The 26,616-nt window shown below is 39.8% G+C and overlaps 2 long non-coding RNA genes across 2 annotated transcripts; both read left to right on the top strand.

The window, feature by feature from the left end:
* The first annotated feature begins 836 nt into the window (after nt 1-836).
* LOC140633020 (uncharacterized) lies at nt 837-9,188 on the top strand. The gene is made up of 4 exons (XR_012030650.1): nt 837-912; nt 3,765-3,853; nt 5,410-5,505; nt 8,735-9,188. It is a non-coding gene; the product is annotated as an uncharacterized lncRNA (long non-coding RNA).
* An 11,818-nt stretch (nt 9,189-21,006) lies between these two features.
* On the top strand, nt 21,007-23,408 carry LOC140633018 (uncharacterized). The gene is made up of 3 exons (XR_012030649.1): nt 21,007-21,241; nt 21,675-21,784; nt 23,215-23,408. It is a non-coding gene; the product is annotated as an uncharacterized lncRNA (long non-coding RNA).
* The last annotated feature ends 3,208 nt before the right edge of the window (nt 23,409-26,616 follow it).

Raw genomic sequence — 26,616 nt, forward strand, 5'->3', positions numbered from 1 at the left:
CCACAAAATTCCAAAGTGCTTTTGCTTAGTATTATTAAAATACTGTGTCCTAAGGGCAAAACTATCATACGAGGCAAAACATGGTAGCGAGGGAGGATGGAAATCAGTGGTTCCCAGACTTTGTGGATTCATGGCACACTTTTGAATATCAGAATTTTGGCAGACCTCTCAGAGTGTTTAGGAGACTAGAAACAACATTTAAACAAATTAGGAATAATTACAATGCAATCGTTACCACAGCGGAACAATGTCTCCCAGTGTTTACAAAGCAGTTAGTGGTCACCCTTTCGCACCAGTCCGCTACTTGAGTAGAGTAGATTGTTTACTGCCTTGACTGCACTCTCTTAAATAATCAAAAGCCCTTGCCCATTTGACCTCACACTTTAATCCTGTTCACAGCAGGTTGGACCATGTTTTATGTCTTCCTGTCTGTTCAACTAAACTGTCCATCAGGCAGATACAGCTGCAACGGGATGTATTTTCAATTGTGCACCCATTCAAAGAAAATGTCACATTGAGCAAAATTTGGCCATGCCCCTGTGCCAGGCTGATGGTTCAATAGTATGTGACAACTCTGTGGTTGAGAGCCACAGATCCAGATATTCTAGATGGAAATTCTGCTTATGTTCTTAGCCAATGCAAATTATTTTTAAAGAGCAATTAAAACCCTGTGCTTTTTTGTTCGTTTGTTTGGGGTTTTGTTTTGTTTTGCCACTTCAGACTCTGCTGAACTTTTTCCTCTTCCTTTAATTCAGTCTACACCATGTATGCTAACATGGGATTTACAAACTTGTGTATGATTTCTGATTCTTTTTAAATGTGTGTCTCTTCATTCCAGTGAGAATCTGTAAGCTCCATGAAGATAGGAGAACCATTTGCCACCTCTTCTGTTACCTCTCCCGTGGTTCTGGAGTGAGTTCTATTTCATTTTACCTGTAGATTCTAAAAATAACCATTAGGTTGATTTATCGAGATTAGATGATTTAAACAAAGACAAGGACACTTTAATCATGCCTATGTTGAAGCTGTGATTGAAAAATTTTGCCAACTGCTGTGCAAAAGATACTGTCAAATGAATAAAAAGACAAGCCACAGACTGGGAAAAAATATTTGCAAAAGACACATCTGATAAAGGACTGTTATCCAAAATGCACAGAGAACTCTTAAAACTCAACAAGAAGAAAACAAAGAACTCAACTAAAAAATGGGCAGAAGACCCTGAAAGACACCTCACCAAAGAAGATAGACAGATGGCAAATGAGTAAATGAAAAGATGCTTCACATTGTATGTCATCAGGGAAATGCAAATTAAAACAATAATGAGATACCACTACGCACCTATCAAAATGGTCAAAATCCAGAACATCCTCAACACCAAGTGCTATTGGGCATGTGGAGAAACAGGAACCCTCATTCATTGCTGCTGAGAATGCAAAATGGTGCAGTCACTTTGGAAGACAGTTTGGTGTTCTTTTTCAAAATTTAAGATACTCTTAACATACAGTCTAGCAATGATGCTTCTTGGTATGTACCCAAAGGAGTTAAAAACTTAAGTTCACATGAAAACCTACACACGGGTGTTTATAACAGCATTATTCATAATTGCCAAAACTTGGAAGCAACCAAGATGTCTTTCAGTAGGTGAATGGATGAACTGTGTATGGTACATCCAGATAATGGAGTATTTTTCAGTGCTAAAAAGCAATAAGCTATCAAATCATGAAGAGATACGGAGGAAAGTTAAATGCATGTTAAGTGAAAGAAGCTAATCCGAAAAGGACATCTACTGTATGATTCCAACTATGTGACATCCTAGAAAAGATATGGAGATAGTATAAACTGTGGAAAAAGGAGAAAGATCAGTGGTTGCCAGGGGCTAGGAAGTAGGGAGGGATGAATAATCTGAATATAGAGGATTCTTTAGGGCAGTGAAATTACTTATATGATGCTATGATAGTGGCTACATGTCATTATACATTTGTCCAAACCTTGAATGCACAACAAGAAGAGTGGCCTGGTGGATATGTTGTGAATTGGGGAGGCTCTGCCTATGTGGGGGTGGAAGGCATATGGGAAGTATCTGTACCTTATTCCAAATTTTGCTGTGAATCTAAAACTGCTCCAAAAAGTCTTAGCATGAAAAAAACCAAAAACAAACCAAACCTAAACAGCCCACCCTATATTCTTCAAAAAACCCATTCTATATTTACAGTGCTCACTTATTCATTTCAATAGCTATCTATGGTTCATGTATTATGTGCCCACCATTGGGTAGGTTCTGAGGACACGGAAGAAGCCAGACAGTGGCATCCTTGACTGCATGGAGCTTACATGGTATCCCCTCCTTAATGGTACCTTAGCACTCAACACATCTCAGTCTTGAAAATGTAAGCTGGTCATTCACAAATGGCTTTGGCACATAGAGGCTCCCAAAGGGCAACCCTCCCATGTAGACCTTGAGGTAGTAATACCTCGAGTAATAATGCCTGGGACAATAGACTATACCAAATTAAGAATCTTTAGGACATACTCTCTCGCCGGCTTATCCATCCTTCTCATTTTCCTCATTTTGGATATAGCTTCGGTTTTTCCCCCTAATACATGAGTATAAGACATCCGTTCCTTTCTATGAATATATAATAAAATAGTATTTAGTTGCACATGCTGTTTATTAACCTGCTTTTGAAAGCCTGATGTATTGTGGACCTGTTTCCAAGTCAACAGATACATGGGTTTACACACACATTGGAGTCAGAAAGCAGAGTGTTCAGGCCCAAAATTCATGCTGCCTAGGTTCACATCACAACTCCAGAATCACTAGATTCTGTTGATCTTGAGGAATTTGCTTACCTTCTTTGCGCTATTTATTAATTTTCCAAGTTAAGAATAATAATGACCCCCTTCATTGCATTGCTACAAGAACTAAATGAGAATGACCATAAAGCACAGTATAAGAACTCAATCATGTTAGCTACCTTTCAGTGCCAATTGTTCTCAAAGTAGTTTAAGGCAGTGCAACCCCATTAAAAAAGTATTTTGTAAAGTCCTAAGTAAAGAAACACAAACACACACACACACACACACACACGTGTGCACACATGCAGGCACAGAGTGAAGCTTCTCTAGATGAGGCTAGGGTGGGGATCCTGATTCTTTGATGTCTTACCTAGAAGACTTGATGAAAATACAGAGGTCCAGGCCCTATTCTAGCTTAGTAAGCCTGGAGCCTCCGTGTATTTCCTTAGCTCCCCAAGCGATTCTGGAGCACACAGAAAATTGACAAGCACAGCTCTGCAGTTCCTTGCAGCACTTCCAAAGCCATTGATCCACATCATACTTTTTAATGGGCACATAAACTTCATAGAGCGAATACACACTGATGCATGTAAGCACTCTGCTATTGATGCATATTTAGGTTGTTTGTTTTTTTCTTTTCCCCCAATTTCAACAGTTGCTGCAGGACATGTTCTTATGCATAAATATTCTTCTGTGGGTGTGTGAATGTCTGCAGGATAGACTTTTTAGAAATGAAATTGCTGGGGCCAAAGTATGCATGCTTTAAATTCTGATAAATATCGCCAAATTGCCCTCTGAAAGGTTATATCAATTTACTCTCCAACCAACGGTGTTGAAGAAGGGTACCTCTCTCCCCACTCTGTCATTTTTCTCTCGACTCAGGTTTTAACGCTGTTTATTTTAGGGCATTGATGAAATCCACCTCCGTGATAGATGGGTCCGTAAGCACCTAACTTATTACCTTTCAGAAACGAATTGAGCAACCCCATTGATACTTCAGGAATCATTTTCTTATCAGTGACCTCCTCTGCCACACAGCCAAGGCTGCCACTAATAGGTATGCTTATCTTTGTATCTCTGGCTTATTTAAAAAATATAAGAAATTTTGTTGCTTCTCTTGATTTCAGGCTGAGTTTTCTATTCTTTATGAAAGAGGTTATTATTTATAGTCAAGAAATTCTGAAGTCAAAAAATATAACTCTTCCATTGTTGAGTTCCTGGATGCCTTTCTCCGATCAGAGCCGTATCTCTGAGTAACACATCACGGGAGTGACAGCTCTCTGGTGATTTAGGAGCCTGCCAGATTATTAGAGCATTACCAATGTAAGGATGTATTAGTGTAACACATCATCAGCATGTTATCGCTCTGTGATGAATTGCTCCAAATCAGAACAATGGCCTACAGAAACTATGAATTCTTTTAGAGTTAGAAATGAAATCCTGTTTTTTTTTTGAATAAGGAATAAATAAACATGAATGTTCTTTCACAGTGGAGAGAGGTTTAAATCATATATTTTTTGATCTTTTGTTTATCCTTTCGCTCTTGTCTAGTTTGAGCTAGAGATGGGGTCTTCAATCTGGATAGAATAGAGGTTTTCTAGGTAGAAAATTAATTACTCATGCCAAGGGAGGATTAGCATTCAGGAAAAAAAAGGGTCTTCTTCACTTGGATCCTGGTGCTACGTTTCCCTCGACGTCAGGGGGCATTTGTAAATGGGGGACTTTTTCATTTGTGTGTTTGTTTTGAAATGGGAACTCCTGGAGAGCAGAGACCAGCTTTTTAATAACGGTCTGTCACTGCAGTGCCTGAACCATGTGTGTTGAATTCTTGGTGATAGAGAAGACCATGTGTTTCTCCAAAGCCAGAAGTCCCCACCCTTGGAGTCATTCCTTCTCATAATGATAGTGCTTTTGGAATGGGCTCCTTAAAAGTGGAATTATGCCACCCTGAGTAGTGAGAGGTGCTGCATTAACTCCCCACCAGTGTTACGAGCGGCAAGGAACAGAATGTGGGGACCCCCATCTTAGGTTTTCCCTAACGACTGCTTAAAACTTTGGGCCATGGAATTAGGCTGACTTAGCTTTCAATTCTTGCTGTCACCTCCTAGTTCAGGCAGGTTGTGTGACTTCTCTGAGCCAGTTTCTTCATCTGTAGAAAGGGGACGCACCTAGTAACGGCTGAATGGGATTGTTCTGATGGTTAGGTGAGCTGCCTCACAGAAAAGCTTTAGTACGGTGCCTGGCACACAGTAAGTGCCTTATAAATGTTACTAATGGTGGTAGTTGTTTTAAAAAGTAAATGTTAAGATTGGCTGCCCAGAAGAGAAAAAGCCTTGATGTTTTGCTAGCTCTGGGAGTCCTTGGGGCACACTTGTATTTCTAGGCCTAGAGCATTTACATTCCATGTTTCTTTTCAGAGTGTTCTATTGTCTCTGAATTAAGATACATGGTTGTGCTCACTTTTAAAGACATACTTCCAAATAGGATTCTAAGAAACTATGGGTATCTGCAGAGAATTCTCTTATAACCAAGATCCAGACCTGATGAGACCATTTGGAACTGGCCATTGGATTAGCAATGGCAGGTGACAGTTAAAAACTTTTGTATTTATAGGAAATAACCCCCAGGAGCTTCTGCTGTGTCAGCGTGAACCAGGCACTGTGCAAAGTACATTGTATTTGATCCCCTCAACGATGGTGATGGTATGAGGTAGGTTTGAATGTCCCTACTTAGCACATGAGGAAAGCCATGGCTCAAAGAACTCAGGGTACCTGTGTAGGGACACACTGCAAGATACAAGTGGAACCAGTTGTCCATTCAAATTTTTCTGATTCTAGAATCTAAGATCTTAACCACTACACATTTCTGGAAACACATGCAGGATGGTTCTACATGTTTTTGAGTTGTGTGGCATTCCTTGAAATAGATACAAGTGGAAAAACACACCAGAGAATTAACATCAGCATCTCAGTGGACAACAAAAAATCGAGGAATCCTGGTTACCCCATGGCCTGACAATAAGCACAGGCTGAGTTCACCTAATCCAGCAGAGGCTTGCAGGGGATGCATTCCGGAGCCGGACTTGACTTCAACTCACCCTCTGCAGTTGCTTCTCATTGTCCTCAGCCCATGCAAGGATGGCATGCTTGCTGTAGATAAGTGAAGATGGGATGTAAAAACCCTCTTCCCATTTCTGCCCCCTCCCTCCTCATTCCCCCTTCAAAGCAAATTGCAAAGAACAGTTCTGTTCTGATCAGGCATTAAAATGCCATCATAGCACAGAGTTTTGATCAACTTAATCCTGCAGCTTGCTGCCGAAGGCTGTATCAGCATGTCAAACTTTGGGTTATGGGAGAACAATGATCTTCTGTGGCTACTGATTTTTTTTTTTAAAGCACATTCGAATGGAATAAACACATCAGTGCCAGAGACAATATTATAAATTATATCAGTGAACTTTTAATTTCAGTGGGTAGATGGAAAGTAAGTTTGTTGAAATGAGTTTTCCTTGGTCTGTGGGAGTCCTGTTTTCTTTGGAATGGCTTTGGGAGGCTAAGAAGGCCACTTTCCCCTTGATTTTTTTATTTTATTTTATTTTTTTGCAGTTGTTTTGGAGAACAATTTTCTCTGACATGTAGCTGGTTGTTTTATGGCTTTAAGAAATATATTGGTTTATTCATCTGTTGCAACTATAATAATATTGCCATTGGAGTCCAACTCAGTAATAAATCAGGCCATTCTTTCCCACTCTATACAAATAATTAAAATAAAAATCGACTGTGCCAGTGAATTTGTTCTACAAGCTGAATAGAATTGTGTGCTATAAGTCTAGATATTTTGGTTGACACAGGACTGTATATCTTAAAAATAAGAAACCAAAAGGTGGGAAAATAAGATCTTATTTCATTACACGCAATTTATAACATTTATCTTGAAGATAAAGTTGCCTTACTCTGCTGCCTATTAACTAGGAGCCAGAATTCGAATACTGTGGAGTATTCATGGCATTATATCCCTCCCAACCCCCTCTCATTCTCTTCCTTATTTTTCCTTTCCTCTTTTCCTTGCATCATTAAAAAGCAAGTTGAGGTTCATTATTGTAGCTCTGGAAACAAGGGCCTGTTATTTATGCATACACACTTGCATGTCATATATTTCTATTCACGTGCTACCTTTCTCCTGAAAAGAATTAAGGCAGCTTGCAAAAATACATAATTCAAAATAAAATAAAAGTGAGTCAGAAAAATTGGTGGGAAGGGGGTAGGGGAAGGGGGAGATCAGTTCCAAAGAATAAACAAGGGCATGAGATTGACCCACAAGTGAATGCTATGAGGGCTGGCAAGGGCCACGCATTTGGCTTGGAGGTTCCTTGTAGGATTAATGCCATACTTCCCAGTAGCCATTAGATTAGCGACACATTAATGACTCAGGAGAAGCCAAACTGTACTTGGTAATGACACCAGAGAGAATTTCTCCTCTGGATCCTCAGCAAGAGGATCCAATCACTGAGGGACAAAGGTCTTTGATAACTTCCTTAAGAAATGCAATCAATTAGTTGGGGTTTTCCTTATACTTGTACCCTTCTGAAGGCCAATGGCACAGCATCAAGCAGCAAAAGCATTTCTAAGGAAGCCAAACATGTATCCTAGATAGGCAGTTCTCTCTTGCCCTCGTCTAAGCCGAGCACACCCATGCACACCCATGCCGTAGTTCTTAAATTTCACCATGCATAAGATTCACCCAACAGTTTGTTGAAAGTCAAAGTTGTCAGGCCTTCCTGCTTCCATTATATATGAGGATAAGCCAGGTTATGTTGCAGAAACAAACAGCTCCAATATCTTGGGGGCTTAAAACAACAAGGATGTATTTCTTGCTCATCCTGCATAACTGTTGTGGGCCAGCTAGTGGGGGCCTCGGGATAGGGGTGTCTCTGCTCTATGGCTTGTGCACCAGGGATCCAGGCTAAGGGAGACTCCATCTTTGTGCTTCCATGATTGCCAAGGCAGATAATATATTGGGACAAACTGCATATTTGCTTCTAAAGCAAATGGAGACAGGCATGTTACTTCCAGAGCCCATTTCATTGTCAAAGCAAGTCACCTGGTCATGTTAAATTTCTAAAGGTGACAGGAAAATGCATCCCTGCCTGTGGCCTGGAAGGAGAGAATCTGTATTTTGTATGGGAACCCCAGCTACTTCCAATGCAGATGGCCTCTGGACTATATTCTGAGAAGCACTGGTTTAGAGAAAGGGCCAGATTCTGTATCCCTCAGGCAATCTTCCATAAATATTTCCCTGAACTGGGACTTAGATACATGCTGAGTGATGGTACATTTGAGGTAACAACCTGACAAAGACTTGCTTTGTAGTTGTTCTGTGGAAACAGCAAGTACTATGCCATAAAATGTATGATAGTCACATGTTCTCATGGGCAGAGCTCAGTAGTTAATATGGATATGCCTGATATTAAGATGGTGCCTGGGGACACCTGGGTGGCTCAGTGCTTGAGCATCTGCCTTTGGCTCAGGTTGTGACCCTGGCGTCCCAGGATCGAGTCCTGAATTGGGCTCCCTACATGGAGCCTGCTTCTCCCTCTGCCTATGTGCCTATGTCTCTGCTTCTCTCTCTGTGTCTCTCACGAATAAATAAATAAAATCTTAAAAAAAAAAGATGGCACCTGTTCCAAGGGAAAGTGAATGTCTTACCTATTGGATACCTATAGGATATCTATAGTTGGTCCAAGATTTTTCTCAATAAATCGTTTGGTTCTTATAACACTTGCCATGAGGTCCCAGAGTTCTACACCAGAAATCCTATGACCTGAAATTCTTAGCTAGATGTGAGAGACAGAATCTCTATGAGTCTTTGGGGAAAAAATAACATGCTTAACACATCTAGGCTGGTTCTGGGGCTTAAACATTTTTACTAAACTCCACAGGTAGTTCTGAAGCATCCTCCTGGATAAGAAGCACAGACACTAAATTGAAAAAAAAAAAAGAAGCAGCAGCAGCAGCAGCAGCCGCCGCAGCAATTGGAAATAACTCCATCTCTAAAACATCTCAATGAAGTCTCCCTCGAATGATTAATTATTACTTTGCTGTCTCCTAAATTTTAAAAAATTAGTGATGAATGAACATAGTTAAAGATAATATAGATTGTACCGAAAAGGCTTAACAAAAAAATTGTCATCCTTGCTTCTAGAGGCACTCATATGTGACTGTTTCAACCATTTCTTCTGGTATTTGCCACCATATCTGTAAAGTACTCATACTATTATTTATTTGCCATGCATAGAGGTGACCTAGATCAGTGCTAGCCAATAGAAATAAAATGAAGCCTATGTATGTAATTTAACTTTTCTAGTAGCCATATTTTTAAAAAGTAAAAAGAAACAGGTGAAATTGATATATTTGACATATTTTAATAGTATCTTTTGTTTAACCCAATGTATCCCAAATAATATCATTTCAACATGTAATCAATTTCCAAATTATTAATGAGACATTTTTACGTTCTCTGTACTCAGTCTTTGAAATCTCTTGTGTGTCTTACACCTAGAGCATTTCTCAATCCTCCTGGCCACATTTCAAGTACTTCACAGCTGCATGTGGCTGGTGGCCACTCTGAAAGCACTGATTCAGAGGCTTCCTATTATGGCAGATGGAGGTTTATCTTTTATGCAGGTTAAGAACAGGATAACCTGGGGCACCTGGTGGCTCAGTTGGTTGAGCAGTCAGCTCTTTATTTTGGCTCAGATCATGGTCTTAGACTTGTAAGATTGAGCCCTGTGTCGGGGACTTTGATGGAGATTCTCTCTCTCCCTCTACCTCTGCCCTTCCCCCTGTTATCTCTCTCTCTTAAATAAATAAATCTTAAAAAAAAAAAAGAGAGAGAGAATACGATTACCTGTTATTCTGAATAGTTTTCACAACGCAGTGCTAAAATGTATAATAGTAAATGACCGGGAAATCACTGTGGTGAAATCAGACACTCTTCATGGTAGATTACAGGACTGGGACCCTTAGGCTTGGGATTTGTCAAGAAGGAAATGGGTATATATTTGGCTTTCTGAGACTGATTATTCTTTTGTTTTGGGAAATAAGGCCTAACATTTAGAAGAAAAATATGAGGTCGATGGCATGCTGCTATCCTTTTTTTAAATTTTTTTTTAATTTTTTTTTAATTTATTTATGATAGTCACAGAGAGAGAGAGAGAGGCAGAGACACAGGCAGAGGGAGAAGCAGGCTCCATGCACTGGGAGCCTGATGTGGGATTCGATCCCGGGTCTCCAGGATCATGCCCTGGGCCAAAGGCAGGCGCCAAACCGCTGCGCCACCCAGGGATCCCGCTGCTATCCTTTTTGATAAGACTCTAGTCACAGAAATGACAAAGAGCAACAAATTGCAAGTATCAAGTTCTGAAGACTTTGCCTCTTCCTCAGATTCTGTGTTACATGAGGATTTTTTAATCAAACTGTTAATGTGAGGGGACATTACCCCAACCAGTCAGAAAGCTACTTACATCTTAGAAATCTAAGAGAATTAATCCTTGTACTGGGGACTTGTCAGTTCAGCCTCCCAACATTCATTTTTCCCTTCTAGTAAAAGTACTCCCAAATTCCCCCTGTGCTTTGGGAAATATTCATTCTATGCTGAATCTCAATGGTAGGATGCTTGACTCGGCCTTGCCACTCAGAGAATTTTGGTCCTCCGGCCACAATGATTGGGTTGGGGGTGGGGAAGTGGGCACACATAAACCAAGCTAATTGGGCTCAACCAGAGACATCTTGGGGTTTTTGCTTATGGAAGTGAGAGAAGGCACTCATTTCCCTGGTCTTGAACCTGGAAGAAGGATGTGGCTCTAGAGCAGCTAGTGCCACCCTGTGAAGCTTGGGAGTGCCCACATGGTGGTTGGAGATGTGCAGACATGAAAGGAACTGAATCTTAATCACTGTGTTTCTGCTCCAGAACTCAGCTGTGCTTGAAACCAGAGATCCACTCCCGACAAGAGTAGACCTCCTGAGTTTCTCTTTTTTGGCACAACCGGTTTGTGTTGATAAGATTACAGCATTCCCTCCCATTTTGATGCATTCATCTTTCTCTATAACAATATTTTCCAGTGTGCATTTCTCAGGTTCATAGTCCCATAAGATTGCTTTGAAGAAAAAAGTGTTTCTGTGGTCAAATGAATTTGCTAAATTCTGTGGACTATCTTCTTCCACTTGGTGATTCTCAATGCATTTTAGCACATTAAAATCTCTCACGATTTCTGAAGTTAAGCAATTTGACTAGCTTTGCTTTTCTAACACTTACTTGTCCATGGTTTTTTGGTTAACACCTGTTAGTCTAGTAGGAACATACTTTGCCAGCTTCTGCTCTAGGAAGGAAGCAACGCTCTCATGTTTCAGGTGATCAGACTGGGGCCACCTCCAATCATGGTACCTCTGGAGATGTTTATGAACTACCATATTGTAAAGGACCATCCATGGGGAGCCATCTGTGAAATAGACATTATGTATCTGGCAGGAAAAATGTAAGTATTTTAGACACACATTTAGATTGCTAGGCAACCAAATTAAGATAAACCTGATATTTAAACCAGGCAGATTGGTTTAACTATCTATTCATGCATTCCATTATTTATTCATGAGCTCAACAAATGTTTATTGAGTCGCTACTTTGTGATTAACTCCTAACCTTATGGAGATAAAAATACAGAGATCATCATATGTGAATCCAACTTGCAATACTGTGATGATTGCTCTTCTGGCTTTTTCCTAACCCTACCGACCATTTATGCTGATCTGGCTTGGGCTGACATTCATGCACCCTCAGAGCTAATCATGAAAGGTAGATAGCATGATCATAGGATCTTACACTGACACAGCATTTGAAGGCTTGACTCCTTTCAAAGATACCATCTTACTTAACTCTAGCAAAAACTGTAGGAGAGAAATAGAAGAGCGATTTTTACCCAGGGAGTACCAGGGGTCTAGAGAAGTTAAATGTCCTGCCCAAGACTATACAATTTTGAACATTCAAAATCAGACTTGGGGCATGGTCTCCTTTTTTTCCTTTTGCCTAAATAGCCAGTGCTATTTATCACTTGCTCAAATTACTCCAATACCCAGGATGTGAAAGGTAGGCTAGAGACTTGTGTTGTCAATCCACAGTAGTCACTAGCCACACATGGCTATTCAACACCGAAATGTGATTACAGCAGCTAAGGAAATGAAATCACAATTTATTTAATTTTAATTAATTTAAGAAAAATTTTAATACTCATTTTAAGTATTGGAACTCTCTTAAGCATGTTTGAAATAACATGGGTATATGAAACTGCTTTTTCCAACTTTAAAATTTATGATACTAAATATAGATCATGTATGTTTTGATGAAATCTTACTGTCTGAATTGAGATGAGCTCTAAGAGTAAAATACTCATCTGATTTAGAAGATGTGGCATGACAAAAGAATATAAGGTATCTCTGTAATATTTTCATATTAGGTATGTGCCGAACCCATAATATGGATATAGCGGCTTAAGTAAAACTATATTATTAAAATTAATTTCACCTATCTTCTCTTTTCTGGATGGAGCTACATAGAAAATGCAAAATCACAGGGCACCTGGGTGGCTCAGTCAGTTAAGCATCTGGCTCTTGATTTTGGCTCAAGTCATGATCTTATGGGTCATGGGATGGAGCCCGGAGTTGGGCTCCATGCTTCAGCAGGGAGTCTGCTTGACGTTCTCTCTCTTCTTCTCCCTCTGCCCCTCACCTTTCCCCCTCTCTCAAATAAATAAATAAATCTTAAAAAAAACCCCACCAAAGTCACAATATATGGTTTGCACTATATTTCTATTGGAGAGCACTGATATAGACTGTGTTGGTGTGGACTGAATGTCTAGCTGCAAAATTTGAAACCTAAGCAAAATGGATGATGGGAAAGCATAGAACCAGACAGAATTCAGAGTATGGCCTCAGGAGTTGCTCGGTTTGGCTGTGTATTCTGGCTCTAGTACCTTCTAACTGAGCAATTTACTTGACCCCTTGAAGGCTATCTCTTTACCTGTAGATTAGGGATAATGTTGATGTTCATTTCATTGAATTTCTCGAGGGCGCAACAAGCTAATGCACACATAACACGTAGACTAGTATTAGGCAATGTTTAAGTGCTCATTACTTTGTTAGTAATAACACTAATTATAATAATACTCTTGGTACAAAATGCAAATAGAATCCCCAGCCTTAGGAAATGATGGTATTTTTTTTCCCCCGAACTTCATTTTTTTTTTTTTTTTTGAGGTGTCATCCTCTGTTGCAATTCATTGCACTGGACTGCATTAATCATACCCTGTTTTGTTCTTCCTGACAGTAATGAATAGTAACTGATACAAACCAGCCTGCTAGGTCACTGATGAGGTGGCTACAAATGCTCTTTTCCGAGGCAGTTCTTAATTACCTTTTGTGTGTGAAATGCCATATGCTAGAGTTCCTCTGGCTGGAAAGCTGCTCTGGGTTATGATACCACGTTGGTTTTTAAACAATGTCTCTGGTTGATTTGTCTTCTAAATCTCTGGGAGAAGTTTTATTTAGTTGTTGTTCCTTATAATTTTATGTTTTTAATTGGGTGACTTCCTGATTCTTTCTTCCCACATCATTTCTCCATTGATATTTAAGTCCATGAGCCCAGATATGCTTTGAAGGTCTAGTTCCCTGAAGGAATCAGAACCCTGAATGGCAGTGATGTTTATATACCCAGATCGAAGCCTATAGATAGAGCTCTACTATATACAAATGCTGTTTTTAGGACATTGTAAACAACCATCCTACATAATGGCATATATACATAAACATAAAAGTTTTATAACTTTTAAAAGTCTAGGAACTGCTACTGTATTTGAAGATCAGGTATTTCGCCTCCTCAACTACCCAGGGCACATCTGGAAACATGGTTGTAAGTGAAAACGATCTTTCAGCTGCTAAGAACACAGTTGTTGGCAGGCACGGCATTTTATCGAGAAGGAGAGGGTGAGATTTTTCCGAACACACTGATTTATCCATGAATCTAAAACAAGGACTGGCAAGCTTTTTTTTTTTTTTCTTCTTTTTTTCCAAAGAGCAGATCATAAATATTTTAGGCTTTACAGGCTATGTGGTCTCAAATCACAACTACTTAATTTGGCCTGTTGTAGACTGAAAGCAGCCATAGACCATGCAGAAAGGAATGAGCATGGCTGTCTTCCAGCAAAACTTTATTTACAAAACAAGTGCTTAGGATTTGGCCCATGGGCTGTAGTCGCCCCTGGCCCCACACACCCTCCAGTCTAAAATATAGCAGCAGATTACAAGTAGCAGGACAGAAGGAGGATAGCAGGAAGAAATAGCTTTTGAACAGAAACAAGGATAAAACGATATCTTCAAGGCAGACAGAACCTTATAGAAAGTACATCCATCCAGGGCCCTTCCATGTGGGTGAAAGGAGTCTGTGAGCATAATAACATGATTGATGATGTGATTTCAGATGTGATAACCAAGGTTCACAGTGAAGACCCAACATCCTCCAGGAATGATTACACCATGTTCTGTATATTTTGATTACAAAGACAGAGAATTAGAGAACATATTTGAGAGAGCTACCTCAAATAGATGAAAATAAAAAAGGAATTTTGGTACTTGAAGTGGCAAGTATCAGTGATCTGAAAAACTCTTATATTATTCTCCATTTTCCGAAATCTGTGGCTCTTGAGGTGCTACCATAGTTCCCCCCTCCACCTCCAGTTTTATTGAGAAATCATTGACATACAGCATTGTATAGGCTGAAGGCATGCAGCATGATAGCTTGATGTACACACACTGGGCAATGATGAACACAGTAGGTTCAGCTCACATCCATCTTCTCACATAGATACAATGGAAAGAAAAGGAAAAAAAAAAGGAAAATGATTTTTTCTTTGTAATGAGATCTCTTAGGATCAGCGCCCTTAACAACTTTCCTGTGTATCATACATCGGTGTTAGCTACGGTCATCATGCTGTACCTTATATCATTAGTACTTATTTATTGTATATCTGGAAATTTGTACTTGTGACCACCTTCCTCCACTCTCTCTTCTTCCCACCTTCTGCCTCTGGTTACTATGAGTCTGACCTCTTTTCCTGAGTTTTTTATTTGCTTGTTTTATTTTAGATTTCACATAGAAGTGAGATCATACAGTATTTATCTTCTCTGACTTATTTCACTTAGCATAATGCCTGTAAGTTTCATTCATGTGGTCACAATTGGTAGGATATCTTCATTCATCATGGCTGAATAATATTCCATCATATATATGGAAGATACATATATATATAATATATACATATATTATATATATCACAACTTTTTATTAATTCATTCATCGATGGGCTCTTAGGTTATTTCCATGTCTTGGCTCTGCTATGAACATGGATGGAAGTGCAGATATCTTTTTGAGTTATTGTTTTCATTTTCCTTGGATACAGTCCCAAAGGTAGAATTGCTGGATCATATGGTAGTTCCAAACCTGATAGTGGGCTAATATCCAAAATCTACAAATAACTCCTACAACTCAATAGCAGTAAAACAAATAACCCAATTTTAAAAAATGGTCAAAGGAACCGAATAGACATTTCTCCAAAGAAGATACACCAAAGGCCACCGGGTATAGGAAAAGATGCTCAACACCACTAGTCATTAGGGAAATGCAAATGAAAGCCACATGCCCATTAGAATGGTTGTCATCAGAAAGCTAAGAGATGACAAATACTTGTGGGGATGTGGAGAAAAGGCAACTCTTCTGCACAGTTGCTGGGATTATAAATTGGTCCAGCCACTATGGAAGATGTATGAAGGATCTTCAAAAATTTTAAAATAATGCGGCTATATTTTTTTTATATTTTGCTCTTTAAACTTGAGACTAGCTAACAAAACCAACTTTCTACATGGATCTTTGAACAGAGTCTCTGTGGGGCTTATGAGAACATTTAAAATCTACATAACCGTCCTTTTTAAAGCAATCTATGTGGAATGATAAGATGTACTTTATGTACTCACAATTCATGCTGATGGCTGAAAACAGTGTTCTCCTAGGAAAAAAAAGAATATCTTGGACCACTATTGCTAAACTTAGGGGGAAATTGGTTGTTTCCAGCTTGGGACCCTGAGACTACATCACTCTCAGCAGTCAGGCTGCTGCTGCTGAGTTGATGTTTTTGAAGGATTTTTTCCAATACATTCTCTGGGACCTTTTTAAAGGAAGGAAATTCTATGACTCACCATTCAACAGATTCTAGCTCTTTCTCCCCTTTGCTCTGAATCATTCTATATTTATCATTATTGATAAGGAACATCAATAATGACTGGGATTTATTCTATTTTTCCCTCAGATATAGTTTGTGTTCACATCATAAAATATGAATTTATACAGACAGCTTTGAAAATTTCCCAGGTTATTTATAAACCCTCTCAGGTTTTGACCATTAGGGGTTGACCATCAAGGAATAGTAAGGATAAAAAATGATTTTGAAAATATCCTGGCTTTACCCTTTGCAAAAGCATTTCTTCCTATCTATGAGTGTTTTAAAAAAATAACTTTGCAATAATAGTGCAAAGTATTGCATGAAGTTAATACTGGGAGTCTCAGAGCCAGACTCCATAGGCGCAAATCCTGGTTTCATAACTCATGGCTGTGTGATATTGGGCAAATAACTTAACTCTTGTAGACCTGTTTCTTTGAGAGATGGAATCAGTAATTCTATATTTTTCTGAGTCTTTGTGGGGGGTTAAATGAGATAATACACATGGAGTGCTTAGCACAGTGTCGCAGGCTGCCAAGTACAGCCATGCAGATTGTGAACCCTACAACTCTCTGGGCAGGGGTGGGGGTGCCGGTCACATAGACTATAATGCAATGTGGCAGCTCTGGCACAAAGTCAGTGAGTGATAGATGAAGCTATTGTTATATTATTTTTATTATTGATGGGAGACCCAAGGCACACAAATGCTATGAAGCCTGTCTATGATTATATACTTTCTGCGAAAAACCCATCATCATGTGGCAACAACTAGTAGGCAACCATTGTTATCAGCAATTCTGGTGTACTTGTTAGATTCCAATTATTGGAGTAAGATAACCACTAATTGCCCAGTAAAAACTTGGGCTGGATTTTTGTTTTTCTGTGGATTTGATTCACCTGTAACCTCATTCTAGAATTTTCTTTGAGATGACTCTAACCAGGTTATCCGCTGCCTAGTGCCATATTATTCCAAGGAAAATGAAGTCTGCCCATTCATCCATCCATTCATTCATTCACTCATTCGTTTAGAAAATGCTATCAAGTACCAACTTGTAAGTGACACTGTTCCAGGCACGGAGCTTTGAAATGACTAACATGGTTTCTCAAGGGGCTCACAGACCCTTGGGGGGCAGGTGGCTGGCAGGTAAGCAGTTCCTCAGAGCAGGATGAAAATGCCCTGACAGAGTGAGTCGTTAATTCCTTGATTCATTGAATGTTCAATAAGGAATAGATGTATAATAGTGATTAGGAACAAGGCACTGAGGTTGTGGTAGTACCAGGATACTAAAAGTGGTAAGACTTGGTATCTTCCCTAAAAAAGCAACTCCAGGGCAGGCTTCCTGGAGCTGATGAGGCTGGAGTTGATGAGGCTGTCTTGCAGGACAAATAGGAGGAGGGTGCTGGGCGAACAAGAAGGGGAATGGTGTTGCAGTCAATCTGAGGAAAATCCAAGTGCACTGGGTGGGGCTGAGAACTTGCTGTTAGCCCCAGTTGGTGATGCTGTCCAAACATACCATTTTATAACCCCTGTAATCTTTCTGCCTCCGAATTTCAACTTCCTCAAATTCCTAACTGAGAAAAATAACTTCTCATTAACAACCCTGAAAATTTTGGAGAGATCCAAATGAGATGAGTTTGTAGTATTCCTTTGGAAATTGGAAGGAGCTAAGTATTATATAAAATAGGAGAGGTGATCATTTTAAGTCTTGTAGGTAAACCGCAGTGTATGATGCCTAAATTAGGTTAGTGTGGAAGACTGAGATAAAGCTCTGGGAACATGTTCTCCAAGGAAGGTTGGGGTAGGGCAACAAAGAAGGAAGGAAGTCAACATATGTGTCATTGAGGTTGCTGCTTGGCCAACGGAGGTTGGCTTCCACCAGGATCTTCCAGAATAGACAAAGGATGAGAGGTGAGTGGTGTTTTTCCATGGATTCCTATCATTCTACTGAAGGGTTGGATTACAATGGTCAAAAGACACAGTTACCTAGGGAATGCCCACAGTGTTCAGATATCTGGTTCTGGTCCCAGTTTTTAGCTCTAATATGCCTGATAGTTATAGGGACATAGTCTCCTTTCTCATTTTTTTCCTCCTCTAACTCTTATTAATAGAATACGTGCTGGGTAAGATCCACACAAATTAGTGCTACAAATTTGTTAAAAGTGCTACGAATTTGTTAAAAGGCTTCTTCCCCCCCTCCGAGTTTTGATGTTGCTTCTTTTGAGATAATCTTTCTCATCCCCGAACATTCCCACAGAGCGTTGATCTGGCCAAGAAGTACATCCATAATCAAAATTGAATCTTCTGTAACCAAACTATGATTAGATATCCAAACAATTTTTTGAGTTCAAGTAATTCCCTTATTAAAGAGGAAACAATATGATGGCTTTAGGTGGACTGTACCTGGAATTCTCAATTCTGAAAGTCCTTTGAGGGTTTGATAAATGTGCACTTTTTCATAGTAAAACATGCTAAAAGTAATATAGAATTTTATAAATATATATATATATATATATATATATATATATACCTCCTACTGGGCCTTGAACATCCAGCAAGCCTAACCTATCAAAAGGATGCTAAAAATAATCTCATCCACAAAGAGGTTCTGAAGTGTGACTTCTGATAAAACCACTGTTATAACACCCCACTGTAATTTGGTATCTTCCATATCAATGAAATCTCATTTTTCAAAATCTCTGATTAAGTCTGTCTCTGTAGCATAAGGACAATATGTTTGCATTTTCAGGATTTAAATGAGAATGCTTCCATTCACAGTTCTGTGTGAGACACCTTTTTATAAACCAAGGTCCTGCTATCCACGAATTTTGTAGCTTTGAAGGTGAATAGAGGAAGATAGGAAATTTAGGCCAAACGTGTGACCTAATTATTTGAGTTTCTGGATGTGGCAGCTGTTCATGACTTTAGCAGTTTCAACTGAAACAATTAGCCACAAGTCCTCATTCCTTGCTCTTCGGCATCCCTGAGTAGCTGCTATCCCCACTAATTAGCTGAGTGATCTTCAGCAAACTACTTTATAGATGGAAAATTGAAGGTCAGAGTGGAAAAAGTCGAAAGCAATGCTGCAAAGCACCTAGCATGGTGCTTTGCATGTAGTGTGCGCTCAATCAGGAAGTATTTTTGAGCATCTGCTTTGTGCCTGGCACTGTTCCAGAGGTCAAGGTCACTGGTGCCCTGGCAGACAAAGCTTATGTTCTGAATGTTGGAAGGCAGACAAAAGCAAGTAAAGAAAGAAGGATTTCAGGCAGTGGAGACTACTGGGTATGACTTCTGAAACTGATGCTCCAGGAATGTCTCTCTGAAAAGAGGACATTGGCATGGAGGTCTGAATGACAAAGGGTCTGTCCTGGAAATATCTGTGGGCAGAAGGAATGCTGACCCAAGATCCTCAGTTACACATGAGCTTGGCATCTCTGGAAGAGGGCAAGGAGCCCGGGTGTGTACTGAGCAAGGGAGTGGAAAGCAGTGAATTATGGCAGGGTCTGGATGTGAAGGGTCTGGATGATGGGAAAACCATCTTACTATTCAAACCATCTTGAGATCAGACACCATCATAACATCTTAAGCAAGGGAGTGGCTGGATCTGACCTAAGGTTTTATAAGACCACTGTGGATGCTTTGTGGAGGATAGAACACGGGTGAGGAGTAGAAGCGGGGAGGCCAGAGAGAAGGCTGTTACCATAGGTATTACCATAGGTGATGGGTGGTAAGACTAGAGAAGGAAACAGAAAGAACAGGGAGTGTATTTCAGAGGTAGATGGAAAGATAGGGCTGGAGGTGAAAGTGGAATAGAAAGGGGAGGAGCAAGGATAGTGCCTGATTTTTTGTTTGAGAAACAGGGTAAATGGTGGTGACGTTTTCTGAGATGAGCAAAATGTGGAGAGAGGAGTTACACTGGGAGAGTTGCATATATAAATGTGTAGAGATGTGATACTAGTTTGAGTTTCCCCAGAAGCAGCTCTGAGCTAAGGATTGGGGCACCATTGGATTATCCTGGAGGTGATCCCAGGAAACACTAGTGCAAGAGGAGGAGAAGTGAGGTAGGAGAAGAAGGCAGCCAATCGGGGACACATGATCAAGCAAGTTACCAGCGTGGCAAGTCCCCTTGGAGAACTCTGGGGGTCAGTGTAGAACCTTGTACCTCAATGTTATTCCACCCAAGTGGTGACGAAGCTGGGTTTCTTAATCCCATTGGCTGAAGGCTGTTCCTGATGGAGAGTTTCCTGGCACCTCCGCCCCGCCCCCCCCCTCCCCCACTGTGTGTGCAGATGGAGAGGCCCCCAGCCATTGGAGAGAGCCCTGAGGTCAAGAGATGCAGGTGCTGGCAGCTAGCACAGGGTCATGACAGGGATGCGAGCAGCACCTGCCACAATACCAAATGGGCAGATGGACCCACATCTGTAGCTCAGGTGAGACGACCTCTACATGGAGAGAGTATTTAAAGCCATGGGACTGGGGGCAGGTAGAGAATCACCTATGGAGAGTTTATGGGTGTAGAACAGAAAGCCTCAGAGCTTAAAGTCCACAAGGCACCCATGAGACCTTGAGGAAGAATGGAAAAGAGTAGCCATTAAGATTGGAGGCAAATTAACCAGAGGTGGTGCCTTCAGAGCCCAGAAAAGTTTTCCACCACAGTGGGTATGATTCACTGTGTCAGATGCCTCTGAGGGTAGAGAAGCTTGGAGAGAGAGAGAGAGAGAGAGAACAAACATTGGATCTCACAACTCCCTGATGTTACTTCCAGCACTCAATACTTAAGGTTATTATTATGATTATTAGATTCTCCAAGACCACATTGAGATTCTTTTCATTTGAGCTGCCTTTTGGAACCTTATGAAGCAGGATTCCACATGTGTCCCCGGAAACCGTAAAATTCATTCTCTTGAATTCTTAGTTAGGGGCTTGGTAAATCTTGGTTGAATGTATTTTGATGAATCTTTCCTTCAGAATTAGGACTTTAAGGAAATTCGTGGACAGTGGGAAGACAGAAGATCTCAGTCAAACACCTACTTTCTATCTTTGAAATTCTAGCAACAGCTTAGTCCTGAAAAACATATCTTCCTGTGTAATACTTGTAACAGTGGCTCTTCTCGAATATGTTTTATTAAGTTAGTTCTTATGTAAAAGTTTCCCAGAGAGTAAAGTGACTTGAGTTTCTTAAACAGCACTCTTCTATCAAGGCAATGCTCCTCCCAGGAACTTCTATACTCTTAGGTTTGAAAAGCACGAAGTCAGAAATATCAGGCATTTGAAACTCTGCAGTATCTAGGAATAGACACTAGCTTGACTTCTTTTAGATATTTACCTGTGAAATAATATCTGAGGAAGGACTTCTTTTTCCAAGCCTGAGGGTTTGTTGGGGTCATGTAGAAAAATGTTAATACTGTACAAGTGGAAGGATTCATTGAATAGAACCCATCCCCAGCCCCTCTCAAATTAGCCACTTCGGCTGTACAGTAAATCCATATGACTTCCCCTTAGCCTTAGAGAATGTTCCAGGCAGACCATCTGAGCTATTTTAATGTCTTCTCTTTATTGTAGTCTTTCAAGAAATGCCATCATCACATTCCTGTCTTAAGATGAGGAAATGGAGCCAAATGGAAAGCTGACTGTTAAGACCAGTTTGTCACTTTTGGGAAACACTTGGTGAGGTAGCCAGTGAGTTACTAAACAATTATTTAATGTGAAGCACTGAAATCCCCCAACACTGTCCAGGATTTAATTTTTATCAGTTCAGATGAGATGAATGTTTCAAATCATCTCTAAGCAGTGAGTTCTGATCGATGCTTTTGTGGTTTCTTTCAGCTTTTGTATTTCCCCAGAATCCAATATCATATCCCGTGTTTCCATATCGAGACTCTGCCCTTACCTTTATTGTGATAAAGATTTGGTAGGAAGACAGGTGTGTGTGTGGGGTGTGTGTGTGCGTGTGCATGTGTGTGCATTGTGCACTTGCATGTATGTTACATGAATTTTTATATATTGGCCTACATACTATTTTTGTCTGTTTAAAAAAATTGTGTTGCAGTTTGATTAAAAAATTTCAAGAGCCACAGATCATTTTCAATATTTTGAGTAGTGTATGAAGCGAAAATTACTCTCTCCCTAACACCTTCCATGGCTTCCAGCCCTTTTTGTTCTTCATACCTGTTTCTATTCTATTCTGGTGAAGACATCTGTCATGCCATGCTATATGTTGGTTTTCCATGTCTCTGGATGGATGGGGAGAGGGAAGATGACAAAGACAAGTTTTAAGCTCTAGTTTAGGAGTTGGGTGGAAAAAATGGGTGATTGCTTTTCTATCTGTTCAACCCTTGGACTTATGCAGTTGGGCTATAGGTAGTGAAGGAGAAATCATCTTTCATAGCTTCTTTGGAGCCAAAGAATCAATCTCTTTTGACTCAGAAAGTATGTATGTATTTCTGAATCAGTAACACTAAATGATACAGCACAAGTCAATTCCCTCTGTCTTTGGGTCTTTGGTCTTCCTGTCCCCCAATCTTTGGTTTCCAATGTTATGGACACTCTAGGCCTTTTGTGTACCTTGATGGGCATTCTACTGGGAGGTTTGGAGTATGAATTTTGATCAACCCCCATGGCAACTTGGAAGTCCATGGAAGAAAGGTAAAACCTTCCAAGAGTGTGTACATGATGTTCCATTCTATCTCAGATGCCGCTGCAGGGAAAACTGTACTGGGAAATTGAAATTGAAATGAAATAAATATTGCATTCATCCTACTTAGTGAGAAACTTTGCACGCTGAGACAAAGAACAGCTTTCTTCTTGTAGTTCAACATTGTGTTAACTAAAAGGTTGAATTATAAATATCTGTAACTTCTTTCAGATGTCTCTGATTTTTAAGGACTCTCCTGATTGTTCATTCAGGTTTTTTTTCTCTTTTGTATCTTTCTATCTGCAGTGTTCCTCATTAAAAATCAGGATATGAGAAATGATAGGAGAGCTTAAAAGTTTAAAGCACATTCAAAAGTGCTCAAATATTTCACATTCTGAGTATTTCTCCCCATTTCTAAAGGTGCCTCTCTAATTGTGGTCCTTTTTCCCCCTGTGTTTTTTGTTCAAGGAATACCCCCCATATGCCAAGCCCTTGAGGCCTGCCCCTGGCTTGCACTGAAGAGGCTCTCCCATGCTGGCGATCTGCAGGCGCTCCAGGGGGAATGTACGACACGAAATGATCAATCATGAAACCATTTTACTGTCATTAAAACCTCTTTGTGAGTGATCACTGTTCTTTCTTCATATGAGATAAAAATTAAAGACAAGTTGAATAAAAAATAATTGCTCTCTATTTCCAAAGGGGAAATGTCTCTGAGGAAAAAGGAAGAAAACTTTCTCAAAAAAATTCAACCTTTCATGGAACAGCATTTCAATTTTCCTCAGCTATCCCAATATGTTATTCCCCCCACAGGATAGGATGAGTTGCAGCAAGCACAGAATTTAGAGTGTTTTACTGGAGGCCCTGTTTTCCAGATACGACAGGCCATTCTGTGTTTTAACATATGCCTGCAACATCTATACCACACACAGGCCACGTCACAATGAGATGTGGCAAAGGCAGATTCCAGAGTTTTCTCAGCCAGACTGGGATACAAGTGCTCACACACCATCACACAGCTCCTATACTCAGGAGTGGGCCTCAAAATAAAAGGGCTTTGGAGGCCATGTTAGTTCTCTTATAAATGAAGAATTAGGAAACTTCATCTCCTTAAGGCTAATCTAGCCACTGAGTTTGAGATTCTCTGGGAAACAAATGGCAAGATATAGTGAAAAAATTGATTATGTCTGATGAAGCAAAGTCTAGATTTTAATTTTCTTCCTTTGAGAGTTTTGCAGATTTCTTTCACAAGTGAGGATTTGCCTTGAAAGGAATAATCTGGTTGAGAGGTGAGGGAGCCCAAGGAAGAAGTGTCTTTCTTGGTCTCAGGTAAAGAACTTCAGGATCTGTTTGTCTACCTGTGAAGTGGAAGGGTTGGAGCACGTGACCCTTACTTTGGCCAGTGTTGATGCTAAATATGATTTTTCAACATAATGTTATACAAAGCACAATATCCATAAGGAAGGGAGGCTTCAATGAGGTACAAGATTAAAATTTCCTCATTTTATGAATTTAAATAGATGCATTTGTAAATAAGACTGGAAAATAGAAAAAAGAAAGTATGTGAGCACACCTAAGCAATTTCACCACCAGAGAACAACTACTGGTGGCATTGTAATGTATTTCTACAGGTGCTTTTCCTATATTTCAGATATTTTATATAGTTGCATGCTCTTGTGTCTAGCTTATTTTATATCTCGGATTTCTCTTAGCATTGTAATGATTTTCCTTATTTGTATTTGTGTATTTCCTTCCCCATCCCCCTCTTAAGAGTGAGCAAATATATTTAATTATTTCCCCATTGCTGGGAAATTCCTTCCAATTTTTACTCTTGCAAATAATATTACGATAAACACCTTCATTCCTGTGAAAGCTGGTCTCCCTCCAAACCCATCTCACTTTGGAAAAAAAATCATAAAGTTGTTTGCTTGGCTCATCACACAGAACTTTGGCTGATCCCATGGTATACAACTCCACCATCAACTCCAAATTAGATCTGCCGGTCACTTTAAAAAGCTGCATAGGTACATTTTGATTAGAAAGGTTTGTAGTAGAATCATGTTTGAAAAGTGGAACGTGGAATACATTGTGTGCCATAACCTTCATGTTGTAGAGAGGAAGACTGTTTTTCCCGGGGAGGTATGGCACCCGCTTTCTCTCCTTACTGCTCCCCTCAGTGGCAATCTGGTCATCACCCCCTAGGATGTGGGTACCTAACTAGTGGTAGAGGAGATAACAAATGACCAGTCCAACAGCACTATCTTTCATGCTTTTCTCTAGCCTGCAACAGTTACTTGCCAATAATATAACCACTGAAGAGTGTTAAATTTCTTAGTGCTGTGAAAATTGGTATTAAAAGAAGTACTTTAAAAAAGAAATGGGAGCTTAAGAGCTATAATAAAAGAATAACCCTTAAAGCAAGTCAATTGGAAAGCATAATGAAGTTGATAGTGGTCTTTTTAGTTTAGTCATGAATTTGTTAGAGAAAAAATGACTTTTCTGAAAACCACCATCTGGGCCATAAGTAGATCCATTAACGCTGCTAAAGACACCAAGAAGGTTATGCTTTCTGCCACGGCAGGTCACCCCCATCGCATTTTAATTTTACTGCATTCACTGCTCAGATTTTCCCAAGTCTCTTCCACTTGGCCGTGCCAGAAGGCTCTCGTTACTCCCTAATGGATTGTAATCTTCAGGGTGAACTTGGCCTCTTGAAACAAGAGTCCCCTGTGTTACTCAGACCTCTAAGTGTTGACAGGCCTGGGGAGGGGCTTGAGGCTTTAACAATTTCATTTGCTTAATGCTGCTGCATGTCAACTTCTATCACACTGGCATCTAAGGGGCAGAGCGAAGTTTTCAGGTGGAGTTACGTTCTAATGTGTCAAGTTCAGGTTTATCCTCAGTTAGCGTTGACATGATCTTCTTTATTACAAAGAAAAGAATTATTTTTAAACACATATGATTCTGTCTTTTTTCTTAAGTTAGGAATATTCTTGTTCGAAACTCAATCATCCAGTGATTGATTCATTGGAGCAACATCTGCAGAATTGAAACCTATGTTAATCTTCTACATATTAGAAATTCATAATAGTTGCAAAATAAATATTCATCTCCTTTTTATCATTTTGAATTTTTAAGGCTTTAGTCTATATAACAGTATGGACATGTGTGTTATCCCTTATTCAATCAACAAATATTTATTAAGCCCTTACTTTATAGGTGACACCTGCTCGGTGCTAGGTATGTGATTATAGCCCTCTTAGACATATTCTCTAGGGATTTTAGAATTACCTTCTCAATCAAATTTCAAGCTTCTTGAAAGACCATGTTTTGACTTCCTTTTTAGCCCTTGAAGAATATAAAATCTGTGCAAGAAGTACTTAGCAGGTGCTAAATGAAAGAATGAAAAAAATAATACAATCAGATTCAATTTATATTGCTTAACGAAATTGGCTTATCATATGGGATTTGGAATTCTTTTGATGAAGGCTATTGGGATGAAATGAGATGTTTCTGTTCTTTCATTTGCTCAAAGTCTTTTCAGCCCAATGGCTGAAACCAGTACTAGTGGATGACAGGGAATAAGGACTAAGGCCTGTTTACTTGAGATGCAGGAAAAACTATTTCTACATAGGCTCTGGTTCAACCTCTGCTGCAGATGTGATACATGAAGCTGGGTAAGCTCAGGGGACTTGTTCCAACTTGCCCAGTGTCTTAGTGGCAGTGGCAATGCTGGGAATAGAAACCTGGTTTTGGAATTCTCATTTTTTTTCTGCTGTGTCTTACTTTTTATTCAACACTGGCAATCCTACTTCTGCCTTGGCTGGGGTTTTTAGGTTATAAGCAACAGAACTTGGTTCTGACCAAATC

This window comes from Canis lupus, chromosome 5, assembly GCF_048164855.1.
Source record: "Canis lupus baileyi chromosome 5, mCanLup2.hap1, whole genome shotgun sequence".
In the NCBI taxonomy this organism is placed as follows: Eukaryota; Metazoa; Chordata; class Mammalia; order Carnivora; family Canidae; genus Canis; species Canis lupus.